Source organism: Zea mays, chromosome 2 (genome assembly GCF_902167145.1).
Source record: "Zea mays cultivar B73 chromosome 2, Zm-B73-REFERENCE-NAM-5.0, whole genome shotgun sequence".
Lineage (NCBI taxonomy): Eukaryota > Viridiplantae > Streptophyta > Magnoliopsida > Poales > Poaceae > Zea > Zea mays.
The window spans coordinates 186953915-186970725 of record NC_050097.1 but is presented as its reverse complement, the minus strand read 5'-3'; positions in this window follow the sequence as shown (position 1 = coordinate 186970725).

The window sequence follows — 16811 nt, the reverse complement described above, 5'->3', positions numbered from 1 at the left end:
CTTCGCTCTAGCCACTTGGCATCAACTGTGCTAACGCTTGACAAAGTTTTTGTGGCTATAAGTTTGAATTTTACAGGATCACCTATTCACCCCCCCCTCTAGGTGCTCTCAGTTATATGTGGCAGCTTCGCACTCAGCGGTAAGTGCGGCACTTGTCCAAGAGAAGCTTGAAGGGCAAGTCAAAAAACAAGCCCCAATATACTTTGTCTCCGAAGTTCTTAGTTTATCAAAGAAAAATTATACAGAATTGGAGAAGGTGTTGTATGCTGTTTTGATGGCTTCCAGGAAGCTTCGGCACTATTTTCAAGCATACAATATAATTGCCCCTTCTTCACAACCATTGAAGGATATTATGAGAAATAGAGAAGCTACTGGAAGGGTTGGAAAATGGGCTGCGAAACTCAATGAGTTTTGCATTGATTATGTGCATAGATCTTCGATTCAGTCCCAAGCGTTAGCAGACTTCATTGCTGACTGGACGCCAGGGGCTCAGGAAGAAGAAGCGAGTAAAGATGCCGAAGCTTGGACAGTATTCTGCGATGGTTCTTGGGGAACCTTCGGGGCAGGAGCAGCCGCTGTGTTGGTTGCACCCTCCAAAGTTAAAACTTGCTACGCAGCAAGACTTGATTTTAGCTGCACAAATAACATTGCTGAGTACGAAGCTTTGCTTTTGGGTCTTCGGAAGTTAAAGGCAATGGGAATTAGAAGGGCGGTTCTCAAAACTGATTCCCAGGTTATTTCTGGTCATATTGACAAGAGTTGTCGAAAGTGCATTCATCCCTTTTGTGAGTTTTGGTGATTTGGATAACAACACATTTAAAGGTCTAACGAGTTTGCTAAGTGTTGAACAGGAAATTCAGTATGATGAACATACTTGAATAGTGTATAATGATCAATGAACAAAGGTTCAACACGAGGTTAAATAACCAATGAGACAACGCAAATGGATATAATATGATCTCTATATTGGTTTGAATATATGGACAAGACCTGAGAAATCACTACATACATATGACCAGAATAGAGGACAAAGTGATTTAGAGGATTGGTCAAGCCAAAGAGAATAAGATATGAGGAATCGTGAATTGGCTTGACCATATTACTATCAGTCCATATATGCTTCTATGAGAATCAAACTAGAGCTTGATTAATCTTAACAGTTATATCTAGAAGACATTCAAGCAAGGTTCACAATATTGAAGAAACGATTCTCTCAATGGATGCTCAATATGATGTGACTCAAGAATGGCTTGATAGGGTGAAGATAGCAAGGAAAGGGCTTCGAGGAACTAGGCGAAGGTGAAGGACTCAAGAATGTTTGTGTTCTTCGTTCTCTCACCATTCCGTGAAAGATTTGTTTATATCTTTTTAGTGTGTGGATTTTGAGAAGTGCCCTTCTCAGATCTACTACTTTGAACCCTGTGGATCATTTAGAACATCTCATTTCCAAAGTTAACTGGGTGAATTTCAAGATCAATTCAGTTTTACCCAGTTTGCTTCTAGTTTTTGTTGAAAAAGTTTTAACTTGCCTATTCACCCCCCTCTAGGCAACTTTCAATTGGTATCAGAGCCTAATCCTCGTTCTAACGCTTAACCGCGTGAGGAAAAGATCATGTCGGGGGACTAAGAAACGAAAGTGCTTCTAAGCTTGAAAAAGTTGAGGTTGCCTCGACTTCATCTTTTGTTGCAGATGTTGATCCTAGGGCAATAGATCTTGCCATGAGAATCGCCGAAAGGATGTTCCTCAAAATGAAGGAAGATGAGGCGAAGAACAAAATTGAAGAAGAAAATGATCGATGGAGACCAAACGATGAATCCACCTCTTCACAAGGTTCGTCTTTCAAATCCACTTCTCATATGTGCTTTATTGCTAGTGGGAGTGACAGTGAAAGCGAAAGTGAGGATGAGGAGGATCAAGAAAGTGATAGTCAAGATGAGGACGATCTTTAACAATTCTTCGCTCAGCTAAGCAAGAAACATCGGATGAGCTTGCTCAAACTCATGAAAAGAGCGGAAGAACAAAAATAAATGCTTCATAAGCAAGAAGACTTCCTTATCAGAAAAATCGAAGACTTAGAGAAGTTGACCAAACAGCATGAGAAGCTAAAGTGCTCTCATGATGATTTGGTCCAAAGGTATGAAGACATTTCAATTGAGCAAATTAAAGTTGTTAATCATTCATCGTATGTTGCTCAATTAGAAAATAAAAATGTTATGTTCAAGAACACGATAGAAAGGCTAAATATTGAAAATCTAGCTTTGTAAGAAAAACATGATATGCTTGTGTGCTCTCATAATAAATTTATGGATTCACATATCATGTTAGAAATGGCTCATGAGGTTGTGTTAACTAATTTGAAATCATACCAACCTCACATATGTACATGTACTCAAGTATAAACTATAGTATCATGTGCTAACAAATGTTGCTCTCAAGAAAGCTAATCTTCCATTGAGCTAGAAATTTCAGAAATTAGTGATATTTCTATCACACAAGAAAATAAAGAGCTCAAGGAAGAAGTTGGAAGGCTAAGAAGGAGCTTAACTCTTTTGAAGGGAAAGTGTCATGCTCAACCTTCTCAAGATAACCGTGATAATATGGTGAAAAAGCTTGAGAAGGGGACAACCGTAGCAAGCACAAAACCCCTTCAAAAGAATACCAAGCTTTCCAAGAAGGGCATGAGCAAAATTCATGGTAAGAAAATTAATGCTCATATTATTTGCTCTAACAATGTACCTATGTGCTTCAACAAAGAAAGATCAAAGAGAAGCGATAGAAGGTGCTATGGATGCAAGGAGAAGGGTCATGAAATTGATTCATGCCCCCGCATGAAGAACCAAGACCTTGCACGATCAAGAAAGATGACCATCAAGAAAGATGAAAGCAAAATGCAAATGCATTGCAAGGACAAGCACCACATTTGCTACAATTGTCGTGAAAGAGGTCACCTATTCGAGGTTTGTCCAAAGGGTAAAACTCCTAAGCCTAACTTGTCAATACATTCAAATATGCTTAGGAGACCCAAATTTGACTCTTGTGCTAGAAAGGTAATTAGTTCACCTAAAACTAGCACAAAGGCCATTTGGGTGCCTAAGTACTTGTTAGCTAACCGTGGTGGACCCATCCAAAAATGGGTACCAAAATGTACTTAATAAGTTTTGCAGGTACCCACAGATGATATGAAGCTTTGGGGTGCTTGAGCGGTTTAACTCAATTCTTATCTCAAGCTATCAATCTTACATTGTCTATCCTTTAAGATTGACCCAAAGATGAATTGAGTTGTTATATCACTAACTTCATATTCATCTCTAGCAAGAACTTGTGTTGTAGGGAATAAGGATTAACCTTTGTGGTAATCAAGCAAAAGGCCTACAACCAAGTGATATCCAAAGGATGGTAACAATTAATTCTTAAGTGCACATTGCTTTTAATTGGTATATTCCTTTGTGTCTTTTGTAGCCACATAGGAAAAATGAAGCACTTGAGAATGAACTTAAAAGATTTTACCTTGCTTTGGAAAGGATCTAATTATATGGTAGATTGCAAGTTCATATTTTTATATTGTGACAATCTACATGCTTTAAATTGATTGTATGTATCTTGTGGCATATTTCAAGTTAATCATCATATTATTGCCATGACCGAGACATAAAGAGTATTATCCCAGGTTCTTAAATGAATAGAGTGCTAAGTAAGAAATTCAAATTCTTATAGCACTTACCAAATGGGGAATTCTCTATATGACTAGAGTTGTGAGACTAATATTTCTATCTAAGTGTTTATGTAGTCTCACAACATGAGAATGTGTTTCCCAAATGGAGTGTGCCATTCAACATTCAAAGAAGATCGAACCAATACTATGTGATGTATTCATTCTTGTTTAAATTGGTTTTGAGTCTTCTCCATTAATCACTCACCATGCTATGAATTAAACTTGCCATGTAAACTTAATTAAATAATCATGCTACTTTCATCTTTTTTACAATTGATGTTATGCATGATGCTTGTAAGGGTAATTTAGTTCATATCATGAGGTTTCCTTGTTTTAGTAACCTTCTTGTCATTCATATACTAGAGGTTGCTAAATAGGAAACTATTGCTTGTGTTACTAATACAATCTCTTTTAAGATATTTAATGGAAATTTATAAGTAGAGATTGTGCTCTTTCAATTGGTAAAATCACAAGCTTTAAAGGTTAATATTCACCTAAAATAAGATTAGGAATGTTCAAGGCAAAGGTATGGAACAAATTGCTTCAATTGGTAGTTGATCAATAGTAGTTCCTTCCAAGTGGCATTCTTTCAATTGGTAATAATATATTCTATGGAAAGGAATGCCAATATAAAGGTTAAATTCCTTTTGACTTAAATTTGTAAATTAATGCATATTGTGAATTCACTGCTCCATGTGCATTAACTTAAAAAGAATTTAATTTATGCCTTTACGCCTCATAAATGATGATTTGTTTGCCATTCATATATAGATATCATCATTCATTAAATACTTCCTTGTACTACTAATACCTCTTTTCAAAGTGTTTTATCGACTAGTTTTAAAAGGAAAAGAGATAACAAAGAAGGAAGTCTCCACAAATGATGAAAAGAAGAATACTAAGGTGACACCACCACAGATAGTAAGATCTATCAAATTGGTATAACAAATGGTACGTTCTATATGGTGGTAAGTATTCTTAGGCATAAGTTAATTCATTGCAAATTTGTCATGTCTTGACAATGATATGTAATGTACTCCTCATGAGACTCTTAACTGAATTGAAAGTGCATGTGGCAAGTCATTCAAATACTTGATGCACATATCTAGTGGGAGAACATTATATATCTTGTGTCATAGAGAATAAATTTCACTTGAGTAAGCTATACTAAGACAATCCAAAATGGTAAATTTGTATCTCATTCATATGGATTGTAATCTTTGTTTTCTAAATAGCTACTCTTGATGCAGTTTAAAATTCCCTTATCGTTAAATCTAAAAGTGCATAAGAATCCTTTTTGTTGATATTCATCTCATACATATGCACTAACATGGATATGATTTTTAAACTGTAAAAGGTACAATTAGTGATCCATACTCTCTAAATTTTGGAAACCCATATTTTTGATATCTTAGAAATCTACTTCAATCGGTATCCATATGCTTCACATTGAATTGGATCAACAAGTTGTAAATTCCATGCATAACTTGTATTTATGATATGAATGCTTGTGCAACTAACCTTGATAAGGTAGGTGCACCCAAGGTCAAGCTAGGTTCATCATCAAGAAGGCAACACAATGATGTATCAAGAAAAGGAGAAAAGGCTCCTATTCTTAACTCTTGCTCTTATCTGTGAGTTTACATATTAACTTGGAACCTTAGTAAGATGGTTGTCAAGTATATGTGGGTGCCTACACAAAGAGAAAGGCCACAATAAAGATTGTGTGGGTACTCAAGGCTCTTACTACTAATCTCAAAGGACCCAATTCAAATTGGGTACCAAGATATGAGGCTTAAACTTGTTTTGCAGGATCACTCCTTCAGTGGATCAAGTTGGGTGCTCGATAATGAATGTATAAATCATCTTTGGAGATAGTAGCAAGGGTGGTAACAACTGAATCTCAAGTGCAAATTATTTTCAAATCTTATCTCTTCTGTGACTTGTGTAGCCACTACGGAAAAAGAAGCACTTGAGGATATACATCAGTTATTGATTATGAAATAAAGGTCTAATTGGAAGTTGAATGAATATTATCATATGGTGAACAATCCAAAATTATGTGACGTATTCTCTATCTAGTTAATTTGGATTTGATTCTTCTATATAAGACACTCACCATAATATGGATTAAGTCAGCCTTTTAGACTTCATTGAATAACCATGCATATTATCCATGTCATTCAAAATATATTGTGCATGAGGGCTCAAGGGAAATTTAGTCCATATTATGAGGTTTCTCTATTTTAGCAACTCGCATGCCTTCCACATATAAAGGGTTGCTAAATAAGAAACTAGTGCTTGTGCTACTAATGCCATCTCTTATGTTGAGTTTATCCATAGAAAATCTATGTTAAGAGATGGTGCTTGTTTTAAATTGGGTAAATCACAAGCTTAAAGGACACTATTCAACTAAAGTAAGATGAAGTTGATAAGAGGCCAAGGTATGGAAACTTCCTCTCCTTCAGTTGTTTTAGTATTCTATCCTTAGTGGGATGTACCATAGTATAGGTTAAATTCCTTCCAATATAAAATGTTCAATAGTGCATGTAACTTTTGACATCAACTATATGTGTGCAGTAATTTAAAGGAATTTAGTCTATCCTTTTGGGTTTCAATAATGATGATTCATTTGCCATGCACATATAAGGATCATCATTTGTGAAACCCTCTCTTGTGTTTTTAATGCTCTCTTTTCTAAGTGTTTCAACAAGGTCCTTCCAAGTTCTTTGAAGATGGATTCAAAATCTACAAATATAAGAGTCTTGGTTCTTTCAATCATTGAGTTTCAATGGATCTCATATCAAGTATGATCGAATCAAGAAAAGATGAAAGAAGTTCATTATCACTTGGTTGGATGAAATCGTAAAAAGAAAAGAGATCACAGTGATTCAAGAAGGGAGTTATATTTTTTTGTCAGCCAAATAATGAAGATGTAGTGACATATTTATATGATGTCCTTCATTATGAGGTTTGATGTTCATATTAGCATGCTTTTAGTTCTTAAACTTTTAATTGGTATAATTTTCATCATATGTAAAGCATGTTATGTTAAACCAAGATATAGTGCAAACATCTCCTTTAATCTCGTATTGTTGATGCGCATAAGTGTACTTTGTGTACTCTTGCATGCACAAATTGAGGGAGAGTTTATCCTATATCTTGTGAGACTAATGATTTCTTTCAAGTTCATGTTGTGTAGTCTCACACCTTGGAGAACATCAAATGAGGATTATTGGTTCCATAGAAATGAAAATGAATTTCTCTTAATCATTTGAAGAGGATAAGTTTCTCTTTGAAATGTCAAGCCTATCAAAAGCTAAGATGGAAATTCATGATTATAATGGAGACCATGTGGCGTAGAACAAAGGTGTGTCACTCCATAAACTATTGTATTACATTTTTGTATCTAGGCTCTCACATGCTAGTGTGTGCATGTATATGCAATATCTTAAGTCACATCATAAGGTTGCACTTGTGATGACGATTAAAGAATCTCTAGATATTTGATTAATACCTCTTGTGGTGATGTCATAAGTTAGTCTTAAGTCATCTTAGTGAGGTATGAGTTAAACATGCTAAATTCTCAAGAATCTTGGCTTAAAATACTGCATATCATGTCTATTAGTATACTTTTTGAGTATGAGTAATTCTTTCAATTGGTACAATTTCACATTTTCATACTTTATTTGTACTGAGGTTCAAATTGTAGAACTTATTCCCCTGGCCTCACAAGTCCAAGTGCATAAGGTAAAACAAGTATTCATCACTTGTATGCACACATTTAGGGGGAGAATGGTCTATAATTTGAATCTTTGAGACTAACTTCATTTCCAAGTCTATTATGTGTGTAGTCTCAAATTAGAAAGGAATTTTCGGGCAAAGACAATCACTTCCACTGCAAATTTGATGGGTATCAAAAATTCTTTGCTCCAATAAATGTATCTTTTATACATTTCATAAGGGAATGAGTTTCTCTTTTATATGCTACTCCAACGTCATCTAAAATTGGTAAATATGTATCACATCCTTTTGGATTGCAAATGTCTGAAGTAGCTTAGCTTATAAATTCTCCTGTCTAGAACTTAATTGATTAAATAGTGCACATGTTTCTTATGTTGCATGATTATGTTCAATTGATACTCCTTTTATGCCAATGGTACTTTAAGTTGCAAATAAGTACTCTCAACATATATCAATTGAATTCATATATATGTGTGCACTAAAACTTGAGGAGAACTTAGTGTAATATGATATTAGTGATCTATTTATCTATCAAATTGTATCAATTGGTGTTTTTCAATTGATATTTTTCATACATGATCACTAGTTGCATAATCCATACTTGTGCAATTTTCAAGTTGCCTCTTGTTGTGATAAGAAAATGCTAGGTGACATCTAGACTCCAGGTATCAAGATTTATCTTTGAGTTAGTATGACAATCTTCATTTGATACCTTGGACCTATGTCACAATTATGCCAACAAGAGCTTGAAAATGAATTCTAAATCCAACACAAGTCTGGAAACCCCTTGAAAAGGTAAAACGCAAAGGTACATCACTTATGACACTTATCCATTACCTTTGTGCCATCTAAGGATCCCTTTCATGATAGTGTGTTCACATCTCGCTTAATCATAATTTCTATCCTTTATATTCTTTGTATCCTTTTTGGAGATTTATGACAAAGGGGGAGAAATTGTGCATTAAAGCTTACCTTTAGTCTTATGTAACTAAGTGTTAGAAGACTTTTAAAAAGGGGAGAAATAATTAACAAAAAGGGGAAGTCATAAGAAAAACATAAGATGAAGAAAGTTGATAAGTGCATTCCATGTCATGAGCATCACGTTTATTTTATGACACACTGCACCCTATGAATAGTATGATATAAGTTGTCTATACTTTGACCTAAATATGTGCTTTTGGCATTTGAGTACAAAAGTGTTATTTTCTGAAATGCACATATTTAGGGGGAGGAAACTATATCATAGGATTTAAAATCTTATTTATCAAATCTTATGTAAGCTTTAAATGTGTTGTCATCAATCACCAAAAAGGGGGAGATTGAAAGTGCATTCATCCCTTTTGTGAGTTTTGGTGATTTGGATAACAACACATTTAAAGGTCTAACGAGTTTGCTAAGTGTTGAACAGGAAATTCAATATGATGAACATACTTGAATAGTGTATAATGATCAGTGAACAAATGTTCAACACGAGGTTAAATAACCAATGAGACAATGCAAATGGATATAATATGATCTCTATATTGGTTTGAATATATGGACAAGACCTGAGAAATCACTACATACATATGACCAGAATAGAGGACAAAGTGATTTAGAGGATTGGTCAAGTCAAAGAGAATAAGATATGAGGAATCGTGAATTGGCTTGACCATATTACTATCAGTCCATATATGCTTCTATGAGAATCAAACTAGAGCTTGATTAATCTTAACAGTTATATCTAGAAGACATTCAAGCAAGGTTCACAATATTGAAGAAACGATTCTCTCAATGGATGCTCAATATGATGTGACTCAAGAATGGCTTGATAGGGTGAAGATAGCAAGGAAAGGGCTTCGAGGAACTAGGCGAAGGTGAAGGCCAAGCGACGGCTTGTAGACCGAGGTACCATGGCTAAGGTGAAGAAGAGAGTACTTGCACTAAGTCGATGAACTAATCAGCTATGAAGAGTTATAACATGTTGATGCATCAGTAAGGTGACTTGAAGCCATGATTTGAACTCATATAAGGTGATATGGTACAAGTCACAGGGTTTGATTTGAGTTTGCTTCAAAAGGTGAGACAAAGATGTTTGTGATCCTTATGAAGCAATGCCATGGAGAAAACACACATGAGACACCAATGACTCAAGGAGTGTACTTCATTTTATTTTATTTAACTTGAGTATAGGAATCGGCGTACTATAAAGGGGGATCCAAAAGAAGGTTGGTGTTTGCCAAAGCTCAAACCTCTCTATTCAAAAGCTATTTTTGAAAAGCAAAAATCTCTTTATCGTTCTATGGTTGACCGTGGTTAGGGTTGAGAAACCTAGAGTGTTCTTGCTGAAAAGCAGCTGAACTTCTTCAACTGCAGCTGAGCTTTCCAGCTGAACTTGACTTCAGCTGAGTTGAGCTTCTTCAGCTGCAGCTGAGCTTTTCAGCTGAGCTGAACTTCAACTGAGTTGAGCTTTCTCAACTTCAGCTGAACTCAACTTCAGCTGTGAACCTCTTTGACCATACACCAGCTGAACTTGCCTCCGAGCAGTTGAGCTGGGGTTTTCTCTCCTAAACTCACTGGTCAAGACCGGTTGAACTGGTCCTGAGGGGCAGTTCAGCTGGTCTTTGACCCCTCTGACCTCTGATCTGCAGTCTGCCAGTCAGACTGGCAAACAGGTCACCAGGAGCTGTCAGGGGCGGTTCAACCGCCCCCCCTGGGCGGTTCAACCGGTGTTGGTCAACTTTGACCAGTCTGCGGTCAGTCTGCGCGTCAGTCTGCCAGTCAGACTGGCAGACAGTCTGCCTGACCTGCCAGGGGCGGTTCAACCGGTCTCAGACAGAAAAATCTGCCCAACGGCTAGTTTTGAACTCCACCTATATATACTCACTCCTACCTCTCACCCCACAGCAGTGAGCACGATTTGAACTCCATTTCTAACCCAAGAAACACCTCCCTCTCTCTCACACACACACATCTCTTGCCTCTCCCATTTCAAATCTTTGGAGAGAAATCTTTGAGTGAGCTTGAGAGCTGCGGTTTTGTGCTTCATCTCTAAATCTCTCTTGCTCTTCTTCTTGATTCGAGCTTTGGTACTACATCGAGTTCTTTGTGGATTCATTACTCTTGGAGCTTCTAGCTCCTAGAGACTAGGTGTCTCTTGTGAGTCTCCAAATCTTGTGGAAGACCACAAGAAAGTTTGTATTACCCGCTCGTTTGAGCAAAGATTAGTGTGTGAGCTTGACCTTTGTGGTAGGCAAAGGGAGGATTAGGGTTGAAAGAGACCCGGCTCTTTGTGGGCGCCTCAACGAGGAAGTAGGGCACCTTGGTGGTGTGACCGAACCTCGGGATAAATCTTGTGTCTCTTGTGTTCTTGCTCATTGTTTTTGTTTGTGTTCTTCGTTCTCTCACCATTCCGTGAAAGATTTGTTTATATCTTTTTAGTGTGTGGATTTTGAGAAGTGCCCTTCTCAGATCTACTACTTTGAACCCTGTGAATCATTTAGAACATCTCATTTCCAAAGTTTACTAGGTGAATTTCAAGATCAATTCAGTTTTACCCAGTTTGCTTCTAGTTTTTGTTGAAAAAGTTTTAACTTGCCTATTCACCCCCCTCTAGGCAACTTTCAGTTGTAAAGCAAGAGACCCGAAGCTTGAGAAATATTTAGACACGGTCCAAAGGATTGAAGCTTCCTTTGAAGGGTTTTCTGTCAAAAATATTCCTCGAGGAGAAAATGAACATGCTGATTTGCTAGCCAAGTCAGCAGCACAGGGGCTGCCCTTACTTTCGGAAGTATTTTTCGAAACAATAAAAGCACCTTCAGTTGAACTTCTTGAAAGAGCAGTCCTCAATATACCTCCTGTTTATAGTGAAGACTGGAGAACTGAGATCATCTCTTTCCTTTAGGGTAACTTTCTTTCAGATGACGAAGCTTATAACAAGAGAATAGAGGCAAGAGCTAGACCATATGTTATAATAGAAGGGGAGCTGTACAAGCATGGGGTCTGTTCTCCACTACTCAAATGTTTATCCAGAGCCGAAGGTATAGAATTGATGAAGGAAATACACGCAGGCCTGTGTGGATCTCACATTGGATCTAGGCCTTTGCTGGGAAAAGTTTTTCGTCAAGGATTTTATTGGCCAAAGGCAGCTTCGGATGCAGCGGAATTAGTCCAAAAGTGCGAAGGCTGTCAGAAATGTGCAAGAGATCAAAACCAACCTTCATCTCTAACCCAGTTAATACAACCCACTTGGCCATTGCAAAGGTGGGGCCTTGATTTGTTAGGTCCGCTACCACCAGCACAAGGGAACTTAAGATATGTTGTAGTGGCAGTGGAATATTTTTCTAAATGGATTGAGGCAAAGCCTTTAGCCACAATAACTTCGGTTACTATTCAAAAGTTTTTCTGGCAAAATATTGTCTGTCGCTTCGGAGTGCCGAAGGCCATTATTGTGGACAATGGAACGCAGTTTGATTCCGAAGCTTTCAGAGAATTTTGTGAACAAATTGGCACAAAGATTCATTTTGCATCAGTTCGGCATCCGAAGTCAAATGGACTTGTTGAAAGGGCTAATGGCATCATAATGACAGAAATAATGAAGTTAATCTTCAATCAGCCCAGGGAAAAGTGGCCAGATGAATTAATCAAAGTGGTGTGGAGCCACAACACAACAATATCAAGATCAACAGGTTTTACACCATTAAAATTGCTGTTTGGTGACGAAGCAATAACCCCAGAAGAAGCTAAAGCGGGATTAATAAGAACAATGGCTTTGGCATAAGACGAAGCTGATTATTCTGTGGCAAAAGATGCTATAGAAGGGATCAGGCTTCAAGCTGTAGAGAATATCAACAAATATCAAGCTGAAACAATAAAATGGCGTGACAGAAAGGTTCGGCTAAAAAATATTAAGCCAGGACAGTTGGTACTTCGGAGAGTTCCCAAACTAGACACAGTAGGCAAGCTACAACTGAAGTGGGAAGGACCTTTTCTGGTAGTATCTTCGTCAAGACCCGGTTCTTACAGATTGAAGGATATGGACGGCAACGACATTCCTAGATCATGGAATGCGGATGAGCTTCGGCGATATTATGTCTAGCTTGATGTAATTTTTTATATTCTTTTTTATGGCACCCTTTTCCTCTCCAAAGGGGGAGAAAGGTTTTTAATGGGGCCATAGCATGTAATTTCTCTTTTTCTTATTTCACCTCTATAAGAGCAATATCCCCCAAAAATGTAAATATAAAAGCTGAGAACGCACCATCGAGTGCAAAGGGAAAAGAAAAGTAAAAAGTGAGAAGCTCAAAAGTCGTTCCTAAGGGAATGCAGAGCTTACAGCGAAAAATAAACGCTGATTCCGCCGAAGTAAAAGGCGAAGAAGCTCCTAAGGGAGGCTTACAGCGAAAAATAAACGCTGATACCGCTGAAGTAAAAGGCGAAGAAGCTCCTAAGGGAGGCTTGCAGCGAAAAGTCAGCGCTGATACACCGAAATATAAACGGTGAAGCCGAAAAATAAGCGGCAAAGAGACTTGAGTCATTCCTAAGGGAATGAAGGCTATGATTATGGCTTCGAATATGTATTTGGACATTCATTTGCATGATACATTACATCATGACATTTGCATTCATAAACATTAATTTAGACATACATAGAATCATTATCATCATATCATACAGAGAGGGCAGATGCTTCGGCTATAAGGATAAAGCTTCAGAGAAAAACAGAAAGAAGAAATCTTCATGCTTCGTTGTGTACGAAAAGAAGGGAAGGTGTTTTTCGCCTTCAGCTCAAAAAAAGAAAATTTCGTCCACAGCAAAGCAAATTATAGACGGACAAAGGGGTAAAGATATATTATGAGGTACGCACAAATTTACATAGATTTCTTTACAATCATATTACAAAATTTTCTCTAGAATCTTCTGCAGCAAAGCCTTTCGGAGCATCTGTTAGGGCTTCAGCTCATCATTCTTTAGCTTCATCATCCTGTACATATTAAAACGGAATGAGAAAAGCGCAGACTTCAAGGAGAAGGTAAAAATAACAAAGTATAAGTTTCTCACTGGCTTAAGGTGGCTCCGAGCTTCGTCACCAGCCATTTTTCGCCCACCGTTTATCCAAATCTGGGTCATAAACCTATTTCCTATGCTTTGAGCTAGGCTGGGGATGTCAATCAAATCTGCTGGCAACAAACTAAAGTTTGGCCTATTAACAATTTTATTAATTGATCTTCTTTTTTAGAATAGTTGCCGAGGATCTCGTTACACATAACCTCAATTGTATCCAACCACTCTTGGCAAGGTGTTTTAAAATGTTTTTTAAACTTGAAATGATAAGGTAGCCGAACAATCTCTTTCTTCTTCTTCTCCCCTCTCAGCTTCGGCATGTCCCATTCCTTCAAAGTTGGGAATACTCTGAAGGCTAAGAATTCTTGGACCAGATCCCTGGTACCAATGTACTCTGCAACAACCCGAAATTCGCTCAGTGCAATCTGGCATGGGCTATCTGGATCCATGACGCATTGAGGCCTAGTTACTCCGAAGGTTAACCTTAAAGGGCTCTGAACCAGCTTTTCCTTCTTTTCATCCACTTTGACATAAAACCATTCACTCTTCCAGCCAGCTGGCCATTTCGTACGATAACTAATAACTGGGTACTTGGCATCTTTCCGATATGCAAAATTGTAGCAGCCAAAATTATCATGCAGCCCATCTTCTCTAGCTTTTGTCTGGTAATGAAGCTCGTGTGCCCGGCAAAAACCTTCGGCAAGTGGTTCTGCCTCCTGGCTTCGGAGTGCCCAGATGTAAACACTAAGCCTAACAATGGCGTTAGGGGTTAACTGATGAAGGTGAATTCCAAATCTCTCTAAAACATCTGCAATCATCCCATGCAGGGAAATCTTAACCCTGCTTTGAAGAAGCTTTTAAAAACCACCACTTCATCTTTTTCGGGCTTCGGGGTAACTTCCTCTCCCCCGAAGCGAATTAGCTCCTTCTTGTCTTCGCTGAAATAGCCTAGCTTCAATAACTTAGCCATATCACCTTTGGTAATAGTAGACTTCCCAAACTCCAAGTGGCTGGGTTTAGATGGCATTGCACCATACTCATCTTCAATCTCATCTTCTTCAACGTCATCTTGTGTTGCTTCGGCAGCAGGTGTGTCCTCTGATGAAACTAGCCCAGAACGCCTCATTGCTTCGGAAATCAGAACAGTTTCAGTGGCTTCGGTCTCATCTCCATCACGCTCAACCCTGGCAGTGGAGCGCACTCTGGCCATTTGATTATCAATTTCTTGAAGTTTTTGGAAATTAATAACTTTTTTCCGAAGCTCTTCTTCTGACGAAGCAGAAACCAAAGTGGTGCTTCGTTTGAGTGCAAAAGTCAAGCTTCGGATATGGTTAAATTTTTGGCAGCAAAACAGTGCAATAGCAATGAATGCTGTGGTAACTTCACACCAGTGGCGGAGGACGGAAAAAAATTTAGGTATGGCTTGGCGGACGGACCTGCTCGGCGGACGGCGGAAGCTCGACGGTCGACGTGTCGCGCTCGCGAACGAACCTGTTCGGCGGACGGTGAAGCCGGAAAGCACAGCAGCTCGGCGGACTGAGGGACAGTGACAGGCGGACAGCGGCTCGGCCGGCGAACGGAGGCACAACACAGCCAAAGGGGCAACGGCTCGGCGGACGGGGAGGGACAGGGACAGCGGCTCGGTGCCTCGGCGGACGGCGGAAGGCACAGCGGCGGCCTGGCGGCTGACTGGGTGTGTTCGTGAGCCAGGGTTAGCGGCTTAGCGGTAGGCACCAAATGGAAGCTGACTGGGTGTGTTCGTGAGGCCTCGGCACGAATGGAAGCTGGGCCGGTGGACGTACCTGTTTATTTTATTTTTGGTATGGCTTGGGCCATAATAAGCCATAATGGGCCCTCCGCCCCTGCTTCACACCTACCCGTCTGTTTATATAGTGCTGCAGGTAAGAAGGTGAATCGTCAAGTCTTTTACACCGGACAAACAGTCGCTCACACCCACTGAACGGTGGGCCACAAAACCCGAGAAGGTGAATCTGCATGGTGGGACCGCTCCGCGCTCGGAAATTGTATCGTTTCCCGACAACGAGCTCAGGGAAGGTGTTTTTCGGACCTTCGGCTTCCCGAAGCCTAAGAGACTTTTCACGGATCAAGCTCATTACGAAAAACGATCTAGCGTCGCGAAGGGGCTACTGTTGGGACCATGCTTCGCCGCCGAAGGTCCTGCAGGAAGAAACGCCTTCGGCAAATCTGTTTATACGTGGTACCGAAGCTACCGCTCATGAAGCTTCGATACTACAACGTATCCAAAGACGAAGGATCGAACCGACTTAAAGATGGAATGACTTTTTAGTCCATAAGGGTCTGAGTCATAATTGTAATCTTTTGTAAGGGGCATGATTGTAATTTCTTACAGGTTGCGTCATGTGCCTATAAATTGATGAACAGTACTCCTTTACTGTTCACGGAATCTGGTAATCGCTAACACATTACGCTGGAATTACTCTCTGTCAAGGCGAAGGTATAAATGTACCTAAATATTGTGTTTTAATATTTAAATTTATATTATAAAATAAGTGAATAATGTTATTTATTCTTGTTATTCTATAATATTTTATATTTTATATTTCATTTCGCATTGTTTTATCTCTTATCACGAAGGTGTGACCTTCGTGATATTTTATCCAAGACCTTCGTCCGAAGCTCATTAAATCCTTTGGGGAGATAATGCTTCAGCGGACGAAGGGCATTAACATTTAACATTCTATGTTGCCTTGTTCTTAATTCATAGCATTTGAGAACAAGTCCCCAACAAATATCTTTTGAGAATCAAACCTATATGAGTTCAATTGCATGTCACAGTCTATGAGATTGGATAGTCTCTAAACACTCGCCAAAGGGCATGGAGTATGACCAGGGATGCTTTTGTGTCCTAGTACTAGTTAAGGGCTTTGACAAGCTTGTTTCCACATAACTAAATTCAAGGTGAAGTCCATTGTTCAGTTGTAGAATAAATGTAGTCTTAATTCTAGGTGAATGTTTAACTGAACAGTCTCAATCTAAACACTAGTATATCAAAATAGCAGTTCACTTGAGAGCATTCTTTATGTGCCTTAAAAACATTTGGTGGGGATTGATGGATTCAAATGTGCTTAGAGCCCAAATTAATCATTAAATCATCTAATATGAAAGCGCCATATAATTCTAGAGAGTTAAAGGTGGTTAGTCTCACCTTCAAAATTAAGAGAATTCTAACTAACTTACAAAATGGACTGTACTTTTTTCCCTGGACACATGGGTGACGGACTAGTCTTCGGATTGATTACCATTAGCGTGTGGGTTATCAACTTTGTTTGT